Source organism: Protopterus annectens, chromosome 6.part0 (genome assembly GCF_019279795.1).
Source record: "Protopterus annectens isolate FY-2018-M chromosome 6.part0, PAN1.0, whole genome shotgun sequence".
NCBI lineage: Eukaryota > Metazoa > Chordata > Ceratodontiformes > Protopteridae > Protopterus > Protopterus annectens.
In genome coordinates this window covers 169,470,547-169,487,816 of record NC_056737.1, presented here as the reverse complement: position 1 = coordinate 169,487,816, position 17,270 = coordinate 169,470,547, and positions in this window count along the sequence as shown.

Sequence of the window (17,270 nt, the reverse complement as noted above, 5' to 3'; positions counted from 1 at the left end):
TGTCCATGTCAAGGATATTGTTGGCCTTGGAGGTGGTGTGTATGGGTTGATCCAGCCGAGTGGAGGTTATGAATCCCAGACAGCGTTGGCCTAATGTGTCGGTACATGAGTGGCTATCCCAGTTAAGTATGGGGTAGTGTCAGTCTCACATCAGTAGTACCTGTCTGAGCCCTACTGTCCAGTACACCAAGAAATGAGGTCTGGTAACCGTGGGGTATGTTGTTGAATCCGTAGCTTGTTACAATGTGTATAGCAGTTCTGGCCACAGTTAGTTGCACGTGGAGCACCTCTGATGCATTGTGCTAAGAAACTAGCCAGGATGTGTGTACAACATAGTGGAATATGGGAACACCTCAGCCGTGGGTGTGCCGGTCCAGGTTACATGACTGAAAGGTATAAAGGTATGGTCTGTGCATAACCTGTCACTGCAGGTGTGCTCTGCAGAGCCTAGAGGCAGGTCCCAGTCAATGCAGAGATATTGAAGTGGTCCATTATAAGGAATGTCTTGCTTGCGTGTATCAGAGATGAAGATGTCAAGCATTGCGTCACATGACCCCATGTTTTGCTTGCCTGTTCCTGTTCTGGTGGTAAATGTTATTGGAAACTGTGCAAGACAGGCAGTATAGAAGCAGCGAGAGCTTTACATGTTATCTGTACTCCCAGGGCTGACAGGTGCAGGTCATCTGTGCCAAAGCATCGTGTTTTGTTGACCATGTCAGTCAAAGCGGACAGATACCAGATGCCTGTGGAATGACAGCAAAAGCATAGGCAACTGTTGAAGTGAGACAGTCAGTCATTGTACAGTGGTATCAGGTCCAGATGAATGCATAATGCTCCCCAGGGCTTGGCCCATACCTTCAGGGCTACAAGACCGGTGAGCTATTGCATGTCCCTGCACACGTAGTCTGTGAAGTTGCATCTCATGGCAGTCACACTAACATGGAGAATGACAGTCAAATTGTACCTGGTGAGGTGTGGCATGGGTGCATAGGTTATGTTGCAGAACCAGTTACCCGACAGCAAGATGTAAGTGACTATCGCCTTGTGTAGCCTGCTGAGTGGAACATCAGTGTGACCGCCTACAGGTGTGTTGTGTATGTTATAACACCCTATTGGCTGTATGTGATGGGCACACATGAGTCTGTGGGCTATAAGTTATTGTTGTTGTGTTTGGTGATGGGGGCTGCCTTTGGTGCCCACACAGAGTATGGAGAGGTACTGCACAAGTTGTACTCATATGTGTGGCCTGTGGTGGTGGAGATCTTGTGAGACTATGTGATGAGTGGGGTGTGTTGCAAATGTTACACATCCCCACATGATTGTCAGATGCAGTCAGGGATGGTGACAGCATTACCCCCAGCAGGGCTGCATATGTGCATCTCCCACAGGCTATAGTGTCGTATGTTGGGAGGTGAGCATTGACTGTGTACATGAGACAATTGCTTTATTGCCACATGTACGACATATTCATCATATAGACAGGCAATAGCACTGGTACGTGGCAGTTGGACATGCCTGTATATACAACCATGTCTCACAAGATATGTGAGTTACGTGTGTACAACAACTGTTGTACTGTAAGCAAGCTGGAAATGTAAGGACAGACAGGGTACTTGTGAGAAATGGTGTGGAATGGGTGCTATATTAATCAGTAGCTCATGAAGTGCTCACAAGTTCTGAACAAGTGCTGGGCATGGAAATACAATACAGATAGGGTGTTGGATAATATCAACCCACAAGTGGTGACGACAGTCATAATTGGTGGCACCGCACTATAACCCTGCTGAGTATGGTCTGCAAGTCCATGAACCATTATCAATGTAGATGTTAGCAGTACAGATGTACATGACAGTACGGATGTTTGACTACATATACCTTCATATGTCACAGGAGTGTTCTACCAGTGGCCTGTTGACAGAATCAACACTACAAAAGGTGCCATAGTGACATGTGCATATCACACCAGTGCCAGCTACAGTAAAACAGGGTTAATGTGTTGTACTCCACCCTCATTGTAGCCCATACCACACAGACAAATGTGAGGCATCTGTGTATGTAAGGATGTGAATGGCCATGACCTAAGAGCAATAGCTGTCTCAGTGTTGTGAACAACATACAGAATGGGTTTTGTGGGTGAGGTATGTGACATATGTGCACATTCTGATGGATGCTATCAGCATTGTCACCGCTAGGTGAATATCCCTGTACCCATTAAGTACCACCTAGGCTGCGGTCAACATTATGGACACTGTGTAAGGGATGGTGCTGTGCAGTTCTTCTCCCTGAGTTGGTGACATATCCAGGCCCCTTAGGTAGTCATACAAGGTACCCATGTCATGATAGGGTGCCATCCATGAGCATGGAGATCATTGGACAGGCATACACAGCACTCGGGTGACCAATATTGGATCACATATCACCTTTAAGGGGTATTGGCCATGTGTGGATGGGCGATACCAGCCTTCACAATTCTCACCTCCACTATGCAGCATGCTGTCTACCTTGCATAAAGACATGTGCTACACTATGATGTTGGACATGCTACATGTCCATATCCTGATCTGAAAGACATACGTCATGGACAGCCTCCGTCCTACTACTAGCATCGCTTCATGCTGTACAGATCCCTGTGACATACATGTGACATACTTCTGCCATACCATGCAACCCTGTCCATCAAAGCTGCACATGTCATCTCTGTCATACATGGTGTGATGGCTGCATGGTAGATGTAGTATCAACTGTCTGGATCAGTAATGTGGCACTGATGCACCTCAAGGTGGCAAAATGGCTGTCGGATACAGCTAGGAAACCTTGCCCGTACATGCTATAGTTGATAACCATCCCTGCGAATGACGTCTGACTAGCCATTGTCCCATGTCTATGACATGTGCAACACAGGTGATCCGTGGCAGGATGTTGAACAGCTGTACAGTGCCGTGTAGATGTATATGGCAAAACACATGCATGTAAAGTTTTCCATGCGTATGTGTGCATTGTCACTACTCAAGTCCATTAAGGCAGTGTATGTGTTGATATGTGACATATACACAGCATCAAGGTCAACAGCATTACCGTGGACACATCCAGGCATGTGCTGATAGGTAAGAACACCAGTGCAGGCAAACAGACATGCCCACATCAAGACAGCATTCACATGGAGTATGAACAATGTAATGAGGTGACACACATATATGGTCATGATATCCAATGCAAAACGGGTGTTACATGTGTGTGACACAAACATGTCAGTTGTCAGTGTCATGATGATTTGCAAAGATAACTGTGCAGATGTACTAGATTTACTAGAAATGTATGTGCAGCAGTATCTCTGTACATCTCTGATACTGTGACCTGTCACCATCATTATGTCTTACAGATAATGCCTCGTACACGCCTGCCAGCGTATAGCTGCCAGGAGGATGATGTCCTCATCCCGTACCTCCATGAGAACTACGAGGTGTTGTTCAGCCATGTGCCACAGCATGCCCAGCAGTGTGACGACCTGTGGCAGGATCTTTGCAGGAGGGTGAATGATGTGGGTGGCCATAACCGCACCTACCAGCAGGTGCGCAGACACTGCACGGACTTGATACGACTTGCAAAACTGTGTGCCACTGCAATCACCTGGGAACAAGGTGGAACAGGTGGTGGGCCACCAACCCAGCCCCCACTCACACACACCAAGGAGCTATTGGCCAGTCTGGGGACACCCTCAGAACAGCATCCACAAACACTAGCTGCCATCGTGGAGGTGGGTGTCTCCCAACCAATGAGCCAGGAGTTGCCTGGTAAGTCACTACTGCACATATGGCTATTATATCCCATTTAGTTGCATGTGTCACTGTACATTATGTAATGTAACATCATATGCAAGGTATGTTTACACACATGCTGCATACTACAGTATGCTACCCTGTGTATGCACACATGTGCATACTATATGCTATTGTACAGGCAAATGTGTTAACATGCACAGTGCACCCTGTGGCTGTCATACAGTCATGGATAATGTTCAAACTGTTGTGTCACCCCTATACAGGTACCTCTGGCGTGCCGCTCAGACATCAGTCCGTTGCAGGTGAGACTGTCATCAGTAGCAGGCATGTTAAAGCATAGATCTATTTGCCATGTGGCCAGTTAACACCTGTACACTTGATGTTTGGTCCAGTCATGATATACAGGTCACATCACCCATCATTCACACTGGCCACCCATGTGCAATATATACAAATGAAATGATACACCGACATGAAACCATAGTATTTGTCATTGCTACATGTGTGGACAGCTGTGCATACAACAGTGGAGGTGTTGTACAATGTAGGCATATGTACTATACATTGGAACAACAAGTGTGGTATGCAAACAGTACCACACAGTGAGCTGTGATATGGGCAGCCCACAGGAGTCACCATTGTGTTATATGCCCCTGCAATGGGTGCACACATTATGATGTGCCATCTGACATGTCCCAGACACGTAGTGTTCTGGCTGCAATATTGTCACACTATCCCATAACCCATACCCCACATGCCAAACGTACAACCCATTGTCTGCATAGCCCTGTGGATGGTGACATATCTGACATCTATGGGTGTATGTCATATGGGACAACACAGACATGCGAGATTGATGGCCATCACACACATTTGGCCAACACATGTGCACACATGGCCGTGGGGGATGGCCGGAGACATGTAGCCACACAGTAGATGTGATGTGTATACACCCTGTTGCACATTGTCCACACATGGTCCAATTATAGCCTTAGTTGACTGATTATACAGTTGATGTGGTATGCTGGACATCCTAAAAGCCTGTGCACAGCTAGTGGAGGTGTCACTGAAGTCTACCATATAAGATGTGTTGAACATCATGACTGTATCATAGCATGACAGTAGTCACCTCTACAGCTTCCACAGACATTGACACCACATCAGGCCACAGATACTGTACATTTCCCTTGCTGCTGTAGGACATCACCGTTAGCTGTGCACCTCATGTGTGTGGTACATCAATGTCATGTGGGACATGGTGAATTGCCAAGTCTGCTATGTGTGGACATGGTTGCCAGGCAGCTAAGACTCTGTAGTAGTTGTGCAGGGGTGTCATCTGTAGGTCCTCCAGTGACCTGTCACATGACACAGCATGGTTTGGTGTGTATACACCTCAGCATTGTGGGTCACAATCCACAGTTATGTCATGGGTATGCATGCAGTTATGGCTATGCAATGTGTACATATTATGCACTGTATAGCAATATAGATGCCTCATGATGCCATGCAATGGCACAGTGTCTATACTTCACACTGTATAGCAATGTAGACGGCTCACACTACCCTTCCATGCTCATGCACATTTGCTAAACATGCATTCTATCTGTAGGGCATACAGACAACACCGCAATGTGATGCCCATTACGATGCTGTACATGTGTCAGGACACCATTGTGTCAGACATGTATGCATGTTAATGCACACGTCAGCAGATTACATGTCAAGGTCACGTCAGCCATGTGTACTGTTATCCTGTTCTGGTCCACATGGCATATCATGGGGCTGCATGCATACTACCATGATTGTGTGAACTGCATGGCTACTGATATGACACCTGCTTGCTGTAGTGTGCAACCCAGGGAGGTATACTAACTAACACTATTAATGTCTGAGCTGCATGCTATTTGCTGTATTACAGGCATGCTGCATGCCGTCTGTCAAATCACATGCATGGTATGTCTGTGTGTGTGTCTGTGTGTGTGTCTGTGTGTGTGTCTATTGTAATTTAGAGTCTTTCTTTGCATTCACAGGGGATGTAGGTGTGTTACCCTCCTGCGGTCCATCTGATGTTAGTGTCCCCACAGATACTAGCAGTGATGAACATATGCATGAGGTAGAGGCAGGGTTGTCAGGGGCAGAATCTGTGCCAATGTTTGCCATCCCAGCTATGTCCCCCTCTTCCCTGCACACAGTTCTGCTGCCAACACATACCACATCACCAGTGGCCATAGAGGAAGGACAGTTAGCATCTGTTAGCGTGGAACAGGAACGTGTGGTGGCTACAGAAGGTGTGTCTCCACACCATGGTGTCAGTGTAATGGCTGCAGATGTGCCACACAGACATGTGGCCGGTGCTGCTCGTAGGAGGACCTCTGGTAGACATGCACCTGCAGGACAGAGCGCAGCAGCTGGTTTCACCAGACGCATGTTCCAGACTGTAATGACGGCACAGGCACGTGCTGAACGGCAGAACAGAGAAGGGCAGAGGCTGCAGAGGGCTGCTATCCGTACCCTAAACGACAACATCCAGGCATTGGCAAATGCTCAACAGCAGATTGCTGATGTTCTGGACAGGCGATTGGGTGACATGGTTGGAATCCTTGACCGTGGCATGGCAATCCGCAAGCATGAGCTGTCTGTGCTGGAACATCTGGTAGGAGTGAGGCGTAGGCCACATGGACATAGGCCAGCTACACCACCCACTGCAGGTCAACGTGAGCGTGCCACCTCACATGCCCGCTCCCATAGTGCCGGTAGCAGTAGCAGTGCAGCTGGTGCTGCACTGTCCACACCTGGACACAGCAGGCCACATGGACGTGGCCCTGGACATTCCCAGCGGGGACACAGTTCCAGTGGACATGTGTCAGACAGTAGCCAATCTGTACCTCCGCCTGGTAGTGCCCGTGCAACCCCTGGCAGGCACAGGTCACATGGCCATGGCCGGACACAGTGAGCTGTACAACCTGGTTTGTACAATCTGGAGCTGTCAATAATACCCCTGTGTAGGCCTCACAAAATGTAGCGCTGTGTGCACACATACATGCACACAACAAACACATCTGTAGGGCACCACAACACCTACATGCATACTGAACAGACATGTCCAATCATATCACCGGCCCTTACCCACACACATGATGTCATCCATTGGTGCAGCCTATGCCCCTGGCAAACATTATCACCCTGTGCATATGATGAAGCCTGTACCGTATCCCTGTCATCCACACCATCGGTGCAGGGACATGTTTAAATGATCTGATGCACAGGGTGAACAGAATAGTGAGAGAAGTGTATATTACATTAGTTGTGTACTGTTACCACGCACCAGACATACCATGTAGTACAGGTTTAGCAGGCATTGTTATATCTTCACAGTATGTGTCTCAGTAACAACAGTAACAGAATGTTGGTAATGATGCCCTGGTTCCCTCCTTATGGTCTACTTGCATGTGCGTACAGGTAACAGTGTTTGCAGTCTCCCATGTGTAACTGTGGAGTACTCACAGGCATGTATGGCAATATTAGCATGCTATACGTAGCCACAACCTGACTGTTGGAAAGGCTAACATACCACAGATGTCCACACATATACTGATCCAGAAGCATGTGGGCAGTTTAATAGGCTACAGTGGCTAGAGATGTGACATCCATACCAGGTCACATCACAGGTATGTTGACATAGTGCAGGGGTTGTACACAGTGGACTGGCCGATGATAACGTTAGAGGCCACTTGATAGCATGAGGCCTCACTGTGTAGTAGTAATACACTGTCACATTACAGGAACATGCCCACACTCACAGGGTCAACAACACTATAACGCACACCCCATAGTGTTGAGGTGAGGACCCCTGCCTATGTGGTCGTCACCCTCACAGTACTGTGCACCCACATGATGCAACACAGAGTAAGAACATGTACAGGTAGCCAGTACGGCTGAGACCGATAGCATCAACAGGGTAGTAGACTGCATCACCATGAGGGGTTAGGCATCCTGTGTGTTCTGTATGGTAGCATACATGCTCACTCCATGCCCCAGACAGCCATACATACATACACACATACACACACTGTGGAGACCACAAATGTCATACACATTTGGATTGCTGATGTGTGTGATACACACACCACCCCTGCCTACATCATGCTTTCCACACTGCATTATGTACAGATCTCTACAACAGTGTACAGGGGTGTGTAACAATTGGGATGTATTCCCTACCATATGTGGCATATATGGTCACACTTGGCAGTACTGTGAATGATACACCTGCTATATGATGATACGTCTGACAGACATGCAGCAGTATTGGCCGCATTATGTGTACCAATGCTACGTCCGGCAATTGTGCTGCTATATGCACATGGGAGGATGTAAGTGTTACAGGTGTCAAGTGATGTACAGTCAGTAACACCTGACCGCTGTGTAGGTTTTATGTCTTCACCATCAAGTAACAGTGACATAGCGTGCTGTTTGCACATGTAATGGTAGGATGGCGTGTGACACACCTGTGAGCTGAGCTCGGCAAACATTCATCTGCACAGGTGGATCACCACTTTATGTACACACATCCATCCATACCTGATGTTCATCCTACTGTACTGTCAGTATATCACCATATACAGGTGTCAATGATGGGGCTGCATTGCAACTGCATGTTGTAGTTAGGCACAGATGAGTTACATACATCAGCTACTGCACATGCATGGTAGCTGCATGCGCACTACAAGTTGTACATGTGTGTTGGTCCTACATGCCTGTCATGTAGCCATGTTTGTATGCATTGCAATTGGTGGACATGTGTGATGACATACATAACACATGGACTGTTGTATGATATGATAGGTGTCATGGGTAACTAGTACAGAGGGAATTGTCCTTGGTTAACATTGCTACCTCATGTACTGTTAGCATTCAACAGCCATGGACCCACCTTCCATTTGCGTGCATGTGATTGCTGTAGCCACTTGTCTGCACAGAGGACAGCAAAAGCTATGCTATGTACATATGTGTTGTGTGTGTGGTCCATGCACATATCCACTGCAATTACATGTATGTCATATCCAAACATGTGTGTTCTTGGGTGTACAGCGACAGTCATCTGTCACAGCTGTGTAAGACCCAGGGCCCCTGGTATGTGTAGAGCTGACCTGGTTATTACAGATGTATCATTGCAATGCATAACACATGATGGAACCCTGTCGGTACATGTGTAGTCTGCACAGTTGCTGTAGACCTATGTACAGTCCACTGGTCATGAGTCACACAGTGTTGTGGCAATGTATGGCTGTGTATTGCTGGTCCAACGACATGGTGATGTCTGAGGGCTACATTGTAGACTGCAGTGTGTACCTCTGTGCTCTGCACCTGAGACATCTGTGATGGCTCCTGAGTGTGTACTGGTCAGTACATGTGAGTGGCCTTCATGTACGTGGGGACAGTAACACCATACTGTGCCCTTCCGTGTTTAGAATCCGTGTGCATGCAAGACGGCCCTTTGCAACTGCTAAGTTTGTGAGCATGCCCAGTACGCCGTTGTGTAAATGGACACACAGTACATCCCAAACTGCGCCCTTCATGTTTAGAATCCGTGTGCATGCAAGACGGCCCTTTGCAACTGCTGTGTGAGCATGCCCAGTACGTGGTTGTGTAGATGGACACACAGTACATTCCAAACTGCGCCCTTCCGTCTTTAGAATCCATGTGCATGCAAGACGGCACTTTGCAACTGCTAAGTGTGTGAGAATGCCCAGTACGCCATTGTGTAGATGGGCACACAGTACATTCCAAACTGCGCCCTTCCGTGTTTAGAATCCGTGTGCATGCAAGACGGCACTTTGCAACTGCTGTGTGAGCATGCCCAGTACGCCGTTGTGTAGATGGACACACAGTACATTCCAAATGGTCGTGTGATACTAAGCGTGTGGGCATGACCTTGTGTCGGTGATGTGCCTCTGTGTATGGGCATGGCCATTGACATCCTGTATAGTGATGGTGGTCATCCAGCCAACAGATGTCCATTTACAATGTCACGATGGATGCCTACATTGAACACACTGGTTGACTGCCTTGAAGGGTGTACTGTCTGCGGCACATCCTGTATCTATGTAATGTTGTTGTAGTGCTCCGTAGATAGTTAGTTGCCCCGATCACACCACTACCGTGTGTATGTCTATATCTACCTTGGGACAGTAATATGCTTTCAGACTGGTCACTCTCTATACATTCCCTATCGGCATCCTTGCCTTTGCGGATGATGTCATCCACCTAAAAGTATGCCTCTGGGAGTGCTGTGTTCAGTAATCTCGGTAGCGCGTTCTGTAACTGCGTATTGCTGTAGTGTGATAAGGTAGTTAGGTGTATGTTCGACTCCCAGCCCTGCCAGGTGTGTGTGTGTGTGTTTCCAGCTGCCTGGGGACAGAGTAATGCTTTTAGATGGCTCACACCACATACATTCCCTATCGGCGTCTTTGCCTTTGCGGATGATGTCACCCACCTAGAAGTATGCCTCTGGGAGTACTGCGTTCAGTAATCTCGGTAGCGCATTCTGTAACTGCGTATTGCTGTAGTATGATAAGGTAGTTAGGTGTATGTTCGACTCCCAGCCCTGCCACGTGTGTGTGTGTGTGTGTTTCCAGCTGCCTGGGGACAGAGTAATGCTTTTAGATGGCTCACACCACATACATTCCCTATGGGCGTCTTTGCCTTTGCGGATGATGTCACCCACCTAGAAGTATGCCTCTGGGAGTGCTGTGTGCAGTAATCTCGGTAGCGCATTCTGTAACTGCGTATTGCTGTAGTGTGATAAGGTAGTTAGGTGTATGTTCGACTCCCAGCCCTGCCAGGTGTGTGCCTGTGAGTGTGTATGTGTATTTCCAGCTGCCTGGGGACAGAGTAATGCTTTTAGATGGCTCACACCACGTACATTCCCTATCGGCATCTTTGCCTTTGTGGATGATGTCACCCACCTAGAAGAATGCCTCTGGCAGTGCTGTGTTCAGTAATCTCGATAGTGTGTTCTGTAACTGCGTATTGCTGTAGTGTGATAAGATAGTTAGGTGTATGTTCGACTCCCAGCCCTGCCACCTGTGTGGGTGCGTGTGTTTCCAGCTGCCTGGGGTGCAGAGTAATGCTTTTAGATGGCTCACACCACAAGCATTCCTTATCTGTGTCTTTGCCTTTGTGGATGGTGTCACCCACCTAGAAGTATGCCTCTGGGAGTACTGTGTTCAGTAATCTCGGTAGCGTGTCCTGTAACTGTGTATTGCTGTAGTGTGATAAGGTAGTAAGGTGTATCTTCGACTCCCAGCCCTGCCAGTTGTGTGCCTGTGTGTGTATGTTTCCAGCTGCCAGAGGACAGAGTAATGCTTTTAGATGGCTCAGACCACATACATTCCCTATCAGCGTCTTTGCCTTTGCCGATGATGTCATCCACCTAGAAGTATGCCTGTGGGAGGGTGGTGATGCTGGAACTCGGTAGCGAGTTCTGTTACTGCATAATGCTGTAGTGTGGTAGACTAGACAGGTAGATGCTCGATTCCAGGGCATGGCAGGTGTGTGTTTGGCTGTTATACCGTATGTGTTGGTATCTGTGGGTGGCTAGCTGCAGGATGTGTCCAGTTTGTTTAGTTGCTGACCTATTTAATGTCCACAGCCCGCATATTCTGCCAAGACACTGGGTTGTCAACACATACAGTCGCCAATAGGTCTGGTGAGTAACTGCCAGCAGCCCTACTCTTACCCTTGCTACGGTCTGACCCGTGTGACGCAACATAACACACGTGCCTTGATATTAACAACACTACAGGATGCAGGTGGCACATGTAGTTTCCTTTCCATTCCTGTCTAATGCATTGCTGTCATGTGGCTCGCTGTTGTGACATAAATACCATATCTACATATGTGCACATGTATATGTGTGTATGTATATATACATATATATATATATATATATATATATATATATATATATATATATATATATATATATATATATATGTCCATGTATATATGTCTACAAATAATATATGTGATATATGTAGATGTAGAGGTGGACAAAGATGTGAGCATATGTCTGGGGACTTCAGCACTATTGACTATTTGTGCCGGATGATCTGTACGTGATAACCTGGGATCTATGTATATCTGCCATGGCGTGGTGTTAATGCACATCGTCTGTGGTGTGCAGGGCCACAGGTTGTAGTCATGTAGACACTGGTTATTTTGTTGCTGGGAAGACCATGGGACATCGAATATGGTGATGGTAAGGCACCTGTTGCCAGTTGTGTGTGGATCTGAGCGACACTGAGCAGTGGTTAATATGTTGGAGGTTCGGTATGGGTCATATAACTATTCATTAGAAGACTATACTATGCAGATGAGGTTGACTATGGTGTATCACATTTATCACCAGGGTGTGCTGCCATTCCCTGGAGTGTATGTGTGTAGTCATCCAGGTGCAGATCTCGCATATAGTTGACAGCATGGGAGGGGGGGGGCAGGCATACTGTACGTACATTGCAGAACTGTGCCTCGGGACTGCTTCTGCCTTAGCAAACCTAAGCTAGGGGTGTGTCTATACCTGCCTGGTGACGTTGGCAGGGATGACAGCAGTGGTGGGGTAGTCAGGGTGTCCAGGCTGCACAAACAGGTGTTGATCAGCACAATCAGCTGATGACATGGCCAGCCCGCACATAAACAGCACATTCCGAGCAAGCAGCATACACACATGTTGCATCCACACTCTACACCACCGGTGTATACCTGCAGGGACATTTCATGACACAGTCCAACCAAATGACAAGGGCTGCAGCAGGCAACATATACCAACATGTGCAGGGGGCTGCGGCAGTGCGGATGTGTATGCTGCCAAACAACCCTTACTGGGGTGACATAAGACTTTATAGACCGAGAGTGACTTTACCAGGGTCTACATGGGCTGGGTATGTTGGAGCACTATGGGGTAGACAGAGACCTCCTACAGCAGCTTGTTGACCTGTGCCTAACACATCACACAGGCCAAGGGGAACGCATCACAGTGGATACCATGGGATGTGTTGTCCTAGGTGTACTAGCCACAGGTACCTCACACAGCACAACTGGGGATATCATGGGTATGTCACAGGCATCTGCATCCAGAGTATTGCATCAGTTCACAGATGCCATGTCAACACATGCTAGTGAGCATGTACAGGTCCTCCACATACATGATTAGTGGACCAGCAATATGAATCTGTTCAACCACATGGATGAGTACCCTGGGGTACTGGGTGCTATAGCCTAAACACGTAGCACCACCCAGGGAGCAGGGTAGGGCCTACAGTCAGTGCAGGGGCATACCCTCCAACAGCTAGGCCTTATGCGATGGCAAGGGCATGAGATTGAATGTGTGTGCTGTCTGCCCTGGAAGCTGTGATGTGTCCGATATATGGCATCTGACACAGCTGTAGCACACCCATGCCTATGTGGACATCCCCTACAGTCTCCTAGTGGGGGATGCTAGGTATAAAAACTGGTGTAGTGGCTTATAACACCCATCAGCAATGCACACACACCTGAACAGTCACACCATACTGAGGTGGATGCACAGTCAAGACATATACATGTGCATGTGTTTGGGATGCTCAGTTCACAGTTCTGGTATCTGGACACATCTGTTGGGGCTCTGCAGCATTCACAAGCTACATGCATACATGTTGTTATGTTATTTGCTATGCTACACAATGTTAAACTGCAGTAACAGTTGCAGCAGGAACAGCATGGGGCAGGGCCACACAGCCCAACACCACTGCCAAGGCCTGTACAGGCACAGTGTGACTTGGTGAAGGAACTACCAGAGTAGGGCACAGTCGGTGACAGCCCGTGCACAGTATGACCTGCCCTTGGCAAAGAGGCAACACACGGCATATGCACTGACACAGTAGGTACCCACGGATTTCCCCTCTCTGACCCACACACAGTACAATTGATGCCAAACATGACAGTACCTGTGCTCAGCCATGTATGGGAGGTGCACTGTGTGCATCCAACATAGGCAGCACTCCAGCACAGTCCTCAAGTCCGTAACACAACCAGGGTATGTCTATTGACCTAACAAGTGGCGGTTGTATTAGAATGTGCACTTACCCATTGCTCTGGTATGTATGTGAGCATACAAGTGACTGTGGTGGCTAAATGTTAGGGCAGCAGACAGTACACATCCATACTGGCACCATGACCTCTGTAGCACATACGGGGGTTACAATGGTAGCCTGTAGTACACATGGTGTCCTACCCACTGCAGATTATGGGCTGACCATCATGTGTGTCTGTACAGCCCACAGACGTTCTATGCAGCTGGACAGATGTGGACCAATACAGACAAATGATATACGATGGCCTATGGATATGCCCAATGACTGACCCCAACCATGTATGACACACACAGATGACAGCAGGCCAGGCTGTTTGATGTAGGATGTGTAATAGGACGTCCAACACCACTGTGCTGGTAATTAATGCTGGGAACTGATGTACCCTGGTATCCCTCCAACCAGCAATTTAAGTAGGTCCACACACTGACATGGAGTACCCAGCAGACCAGTACAGTAGCGGCAGATGTGTACAACTGTTGGCTGTGCCCCCCATCACACCTACACATGTGAGAGTCATGTGCACCACCCACGATGCTGTGTAGGACTGTGGTTGCATGTCCCCCCACGCTATACAGACATGTAGCAACTGTCAATACCACATGACCATTAGCTATCCTGCAGACACAGCATGTCACCTGTCTGTGTAGAACGGAGGGGTCAGCAACACAGTACTAACTATCTGGACATGTGACACATGCAATACAGTTGACCATACTTTGCATGCTCAAACACATGATGGTATTGTCAGTCTACAACATGCGCAACAGTCATACTGGGCATGCTCACACACTGAAACACAGGACGGCCAGGCATGCACACATCAGTGGTCCGGACATATCTGCCAGTACATTGCCATACTGTTGGATGTCTGCGCTGTATGGTGTTTGTGGTCTATTGTCTGTACATATGCCATGGTCTATTGGTCATTCACATGAGCTATGTGCGCAGGGTACTTCTACCATCACGTGTATAGGGCAGTTCTTTGTTTGCAGACAGGCCAATGCCTTTGGATACAGACCGGGTAAGGCACAGTCCAGCAGGTGGGAGCTGTTGTGCGTGGGTTTGCACAGTGTTAAGCACTGCTGACCTCTGGTCACAGCACCTTATACACGTTTACACTCCACATGTCTTTGACAGGGCACTACTGGCATACTGGTAGACAAACACGCTTACAGCCACTCGCTCTCCATTATTTCTGCTTACGTTTGTCACTCATGCTGGGTGTGTGCAATCCCTTGTGATGCATATTACATCGGACTACATGACTACAGTATCGGGTATGTGCAACCATTTTGCGACGGCAGCCGTTCGACTGTATGGACTCGGTGGCCTGTCCAGTGACGTAATCTTATTATATGCGTGTTCCTCATACGATCTGCTCCCATCTGCCTGATACATGGGAACCGATACTCTGCAATGCTGACATGTGACTTGAGTTTGTTAACGCAGCTGTCTGCCGAGTCATGCTACCGCATACCAACTGCACATTGACCACCTTTCAGATTGCACGATGGGTGACTGTAGGAGTGACACCTTTCCCACTTTGCATGGGACAGTCCCTCATCACACATCACATGTGACAATACCAGAATTCTCCACCAATCGGGGACACATTTCTGCAGAATCAGGGACAGGTCATGAAAAACAGGGACACTTTTACAAAAGTAGTGCTATTAACTTGACACATTGACAGAATCAGAGCATATGACATAATACACATATTCTGACGTAACAGTCATTTATAACTCTTACTTATTGTCATTAGTCAGTAAGTGTAATTCACCACCTTTCCTTCAACAGCCACTGCATTTAGGATGGATTAAGAAGGACACAGTTAGAATTTCAGTCAAACTCAGGGACGTAGCTGACATTCAGGGACAGTTGAGTGGTATGGACAATACTCTAGCCATTGCAACTGTCCTGATTAGGGGACCTTCTCATGTTGTAGGTGTCTGTACTGGTTGCTTGTTACAGGTCTTGTATACCTGACACGTCGATATGTCATATGTAGTAGCATAAGCAGCTATACTGCTGCTAGACTATGCTTTGATTTGCTCCGATATATATATTTCTGTACTATGCATGGCTGTAAGTATGTTCTGCCCTGGTACATCTGACAGTTCTACAGAGCAGGTTCTACTTTGGCCGTTCAGACTGGTGGCGGCCCTATAGACCCTATATGTAGAGCTATCACATGTGTCGAGGCAACACACACCCACAGCATACCTCTTAACTGTCCCTGCTTTTCAGGGCCGTCCCTGATTTTGAATCAAATTTTAACTCTGTCCTTCTTAATCTCTCCTAAAACTAGTGACATTTGCAGGAAAGGTGGTGAGTTACACTTAATGAATATTGACAATAATTAAGAGTTACAAACTTCTTTTACTTCAGAAAATGTGTATTAATTCATATGCTCTGATTCTGTCAATGTTTCCAGTTAATAGCTCTAATATTTTAAATGTGTCCATGATTGTCCGTGTGTTTTCTTGACTTGTCCGTGATTCTGTTGAAATTTGTCCCCAATTGGTTGAGAGGTCTGACCCACAGCCAGTAGTACACGGACGACCACCATGGTTTGCATACGTTAAGGTTATTCATGTAGCATTATAATTGATAATACTGTTTCCTATTACATGTAGCTGTTACTGATACAACAAATTGATGTCTGATGCCACTACACACACTATATAGCCTCCATTCCCGAACTCACAGGCCCAGACCTCTCAACCAATTGGGGACAAATTTCAACAGAATCAGGGACAAGTCAGGAAAAAATCAGGGACAATTAGGGACACTTTTAAAATATTAGTGCTATTAACTTGAAACATTGACAGAATCAGAGCATATGAATTAATACACATTTTCTGAAGTAAAAGAAGTTTATAACTCTTAATTATTGTCATTATTCAGTAAGTGTAGTTCACCACCTTTCCTCCAAAAGTCACTAGTTTTAGGTGGGATTAAGATGGACAGAGTTAAAATCTGAGTCGAAATCAGGGACGTCCGTGAAAATCAGGGACATTTGAGAGGTATGTACAGGCCATGTGCCATAACTGTCATTTTGCAAGACACAACTGCCCAGACGGGTGTGTCCCTCACAGGCGTATGGGTGTTTAATCTCTTCTATTATGCTATCATCTACCTGAAGTGGTCAGCAACTTATGCACTTTCCGTCAGTAGCAGAACTCACATACCAATGGGTGTGACTGAACACTGTATCAGGAACAATGCATAACACCCTGCGGGACACATTTAGATGATTGGTTCTATTAACCAGACACATTCACAGTCACAGAACATATGTATTCATTCACGTTTGTTGAGGTAAATGCGGCTTATGACTCATACATGTTGTCAT